General features: G+C 45.7%; 1 long non-coding RNA gene and 1 other non-coding gene across 4 annotated transcripts; both read right to left on the bottom strand.

Annotated features, from left to right (window-relative positions):
• Nucleotides 1-234: 234 nt before the first annotated feature.
• On the bottom strand, nt 235-4556 carry LOC145720197 (uncharacterized). Of its 3 annotated transcripts, XR_014143028.1 has the most exons (3): nt 4406-4556; nt 2724-2891; nt 235-2377 (listed from the first exon to the last, which is right to left on the bottom strand). It is a non-coding gene; the product is annotated as an uncharacterized LOC145720197 (long non-coding RNA). The 3 variants fall into 3 exon arrangements; XR_014143027.1 differs by having other exon boundaries at nt 235-2891; XR_014143029.1 differs by lacking the exon at nt 2724-2891.
• LOC115941310 (small nucleolar RNA SNORA26) lies at nt 4022-4143 on the bottom strand. Its single transcript, XR_004076065.1, has one exon. It is a non-coding gene; the product is annotated as a small nucleolar RNA SNORA26 (small nucleolar RNA).
• Nucleotides 4557-4564: the final 8 nt, after the last annotated feature.

Below are 4564 nucleotides of genomic sequence, written 5' to 3'. Positions count from 1 at the left end.
CTCCCAAAATGAAATTAGTAAGACTAATTTTTATGGCCAAAAAAGAGGAGTAAGCAATATTGGCCCTACCCACCCTTTACTGTTTATCTCCATTTTATAGAAGAAAATTGAGGTTATCGTGAATCTAGATTTCTTTTCCTAACATTTTCCCTCAATGGCTTTACACTTCTGCCACTCTGATTTAGCACCCTGCATCCCTCATCTACCATAGGATCCACATACCACACTCGATACTGAAAGCTGCGTGCTTACTTTAATGGCTTCTCCAGGTTCAATGTCAAGAGTTCAGCTGCATTTTGTTTAACATACACAGGAAAACAACTGATGTAGGACTTCTGCCCAGGAGGTTTTATTATGCTCTGTGCCACTGGAGTAGTCTGTTTCTTCAATCTTTTGACAAAGTTACTATGAGCAATAATCCCACTCTAAGGAGGTACCCAGAATTACTGGATTATTTTTGCATAACTTGAAAGTACTATTTTCTCTATGTAAGTTGTCGGTTTGCTAAAATGTTCACCAGTTTGTTTACATTCAACTTTTAAAAAAGGGGGTGGGACTCTCACTGCCCATGCCCCTTAACATAATCACTTCCAGTAGCTTCTGGCTTATCTACCCTTCCTGAGTGGTCTATTTGCAAAACCGAGTAACTACACATATGTAGACATACACACATTATTTCCTCTGCTTTATGGAAGGGAGCACACCACACACCCCGTTCTGCGTCTTGTTCTTGTTTTTAGTAATGATATAATCTTTAGCAAGTTGTCTACCCTTTGAGTTTATTCACCTGCCAAATGGGGAGGATTTAATAAATGGAAGGACCTCACTATGGGCCGGGACAGATGACGTGTTCAATACAATAAATGTTACCTTGTCCCTACAATCCTCCCGGCTGCAGGCCACGGGAGATCAGATGGCTACACCTCACACCAGACAAACTTCCCCTTCAGACTGGAGATTAAATGCACACGGATCAGGAGAGCACACCAAACCCTCTCAGCTTCAGTGGTTTATAGCTTTCGCCTGAAGGGAAGTAAAGAGAGTCTTCTTATAATAACTTAACTTCAGTTATTAAACATACAGGATCTCAGGTTCAAGTGGCTGGGGGCCTGTGAATGAACAGATTAATAGGAGGAAAGTTTATTATATATGTATGTGGGAGTAGGCTATAAAGGGCGGCTGTCGGAACAGCCAGGGATGAGGTTTTATCTACCAGCTTAATGGGATAGGGAATGGGGTATTAAGGCTTCAGTGGGAAAGTATGGAAGGAGCAGATAGGACTTAACACAGTTCTTCGGGATGTCCTGATACCAAATCAGGCTCCTCCCTTCCAAAAGACTCCCTAGGAGAGGGGTTTATGACAGCTGAATTCTCAGAAAGGCCTGCTTTAGTCATCAAAGAGAAGTTTAAAGTAGGCCTCTTTCCGCAGCTGCTGTTTGTTCAGATGTTCTCAGTTTAAAGCGGTCTTTATGCCCTCCTGGTGGGGCTAGCCCCCTGAGTTCCTTGTTTGAAACCTGACATGAAGTTTCACGAGCTAGCAGCCCAGTGTACTGCTGTGAAGAGGAGACTCGGGCTGGAACTCGGGAGGTAAGAGATCTGTGAACGGAAACACAGATCAGGACAAAGACGAATAAGCAGGGAAGAACAAATCCAAACACATGGCCCCATGGGCCACTGAACTGGTCTCTCACGCCTGAGAATAGGTCAGTCCAATTAAACCGTAATTCACTCGTTCGATGTAGATTGTTGACGTGTCCCTTCACACGGTTCAGACGAAACAGGACTTCTTCTGAGTTGTTAGAGGCAGCATTGTTTGCCCATGATTGTACATGTTCTTCCTTGTTGAGCAGCAGATAAATCCAGATGGTGATTCTGGAGTGCAGAGAGTAAACTGCTAACTCTCGATTGGTGGGTTTCCAAGGTCTACACCGCGGCAGCGAATCCTTGTTCTGTCACTTTGGAAATGTTTAGAATTGTTTCTTCTAGATGCGACATTCCCAAACCCAGAGAAAGGGTCCTTATTGAATTGGTGTTGTGATAAATGGGTGGACTGTCCATGATGTCTGGTTGGGTGCATCTATGTGGTGCTACTTTGTTTATTAAGGAGCCTGCGTTTGTGATTTGGTTAGCATTTAAAGTGGGACACCTGGTGAGGGCAGCTACCAGGTAGCCACGTGCACATCACCCTGACCATTTAGGTGGGAATGCCTTATATACCTTATTACCACCTAAGATAAAAACACCAGAGTTGTCGTCCATGGACAAGGTCAGAGTAGAACGTGTGACCCACCAGGCTGGCATCTGGTGTCCGTCATGACTTCTGTATTTGGTTATGTTGGCATCCACACATCTCCACTTACCATGTGCCTCTGTCAGCCTGTAAGAGCAAAACAGGTTGCAAAATAATCTGGTATAGAAGACCTTTGTTTTGATTTTGGCAGCTGAAGAGATGGGTGTCATTACCTAACCAGGTCATTCCAGAATTTTGGGCCACCCATATGTAGGCTTGGGTATTGGGCAGACCAACCAGGGGAAAAGCCGAGCTATTCCCGGTCCTACTTGTGTGGCCTGCAAACCAGGAATAATGTCCAGTGACTAGGCAAACATCTGCATCATAATAATCAGTCTTGGACCCATTTACAACATCTATAGAAGGTTTGAAGGTGCCCCATCTGTGGAATCAAACCGTAGTGTTTGATTACAGTTTTGTTTTGGTACGTTACCTAGAAGGGTCCAGTGCCATTTTTATTTTGACTGCGAAGAGGAAAATTTCCCTCCAAAAGCTTCACCGGAGTAAATGACAGACCTTGAGCTTCTGTAGAAGTTTCCTAATGCCAAGTAGAGTGATTTTGTCCTCTTGTTTGTGGATACCGATCCCTTTTCTACATCCACTGTACAGAATGGGTCCACCAGGTATTTCCATGGGCAGGAACAAAAACTAGTTAGGTTCCTGCGCATTATATAGATGTTGATATAACCAGCAATCAGATAAATAGCTAAGGTGTCAGGGTTTGGAAGAGTGGTGGGCGTGGGTAATGGGGTTGTGGTAGAATTGTTGAAAAAGCACCAAGGGTTAGTTGAAGCAAGACACTGTTTGAAAGGGAGCCCACAGTGGAGGAACACAGGGAGGATAGTTCAGGACAAGCAACCTCCAGCCAATCTTTCTGTAAATAAAAGAGGAAGGGTCTTTTAAAAAAGATCTCTAGGTCAGAGAATTTTCCAGGTCAAGGAGAAAGGCTTCAATGGAAAATAAATGAAGACAACCTTCTTGATTCAAAATTTTGGACAAAGCTGCCTACTTCATGGTGCCATCTGCTTCTGGAGCCTGAGTAGGCTCTGGAAATCCTCAATTTGAGGTCACTCATAGGGACAGCCTTCTAATTGTTATAGGGGTGATGATCTGGATCTAGCATGGGTGTGTCTTATGTGAATCCTGGAAGATTTTTATTCTGATGACAGTGTAGATGGTTAACAGTATTTCCTAAAGCCTTTCCCAGTGAGCTGATAATGCATATTTTCTTCTGAAAACTTTGATGTATACTCCATCTCCTGGTAGAAAGGTATGGCAAGGCTTGTTAGTAAGTGAAGACCATGTTTTTTTCACCTGTTGATCATATGCTCCAACAGTTCTTATATATAACTAGTCAACATATTGAATTGTTCACTCAAGGCCCCATATGCTCACCCAATCCAGGAATGGAAGGTTTAGAGATGTCAGTAGGCATGGGGTGACCAAAAACTATTTCAAAATGGGTCAGTTTCGAGTATTCTGGATCGGTTGTTTCTACCCAGTGAAGTCTGGCTCCAGAGGCTTTGTGACCTTTGTCAGCCTTCAGATGTTCTCAATTCATAGTCTTTATGTCTTTCTAGTAGGTTGTTCCTGCCTTCAGTGACAAATGCCAACACTTTCACTGAATGTACCATCAATGCTAAGGTTAAGTTTGATTTCATCACTCGTGCTCTGAGCCGTGTTAAAATATCAGGAGGGTGCTTGAACCGAAAGAAAACTTTCCTCTGGTTCAGCTGTGACTCCAGACAGGATCCAAAGAGGAGTTTTACAATCTCCTCCCTGGGTTTTATGGAGACTTATTTTACCCTTCTGTGTTAGCCTCTTAAGGCACCATGTCCACCTCAAAAGGGCACAGGAAAGGGCCTTTTGGGATTTTTACAGGGTTCTCTCTAGGATCCCTGCACGCCTCCCTCGTCAGTATCCCCCGGATCTCAGCGCTTTCCGGAAAACCCACCGGAAGCAGCTGTTGTGCGGGGGGAGCCCGGGAACGTGCATTCGCTCTATCGGAAAGGCCAATTTGGGGCCCTTAGAACCGAACACGTGGGAACCCCGGTCGTCACCGGCCACGTGCTCCGGGCCTGGGTCCTCGCATTTCACCCCAGGACGGGGACCTACCTGAGCGTAGAGCTCAGGCCGCTGCAGCCCCGCACACGTCGGCGACAGACTCCCGGGTCCCCGGGTCGGGCCGGGCCGGGCTCCCGCAGCCGCAGGCGGGCCGGCCCCGAACCCGCTACAAAGTAGCCGCGGCGGCGCCCTGCGGGAGCAAAGCGCGAG

This window comes from Leptonychotes weddellii, chromosome 2 (genome assembly GCF_054177405.1).
Source record: "Leptonychotes weddellii isolate Sample4059 chromosome 2, ASM5417740v2, whole genome shotgun sequence".
NCBI classification, from domain to species: domain Eukaryota; kingdom Metazoa; phylum Chordata; class Mammalia; order Carnivora; family Phocidae; genus Leptonychotes; species Leptonychotes weddellii.
The sequence above is the reverse complement of the archived record's forward strand: the minus strand, read 5'-3'. Positions and strand labels throughout refer to the sequence as shown.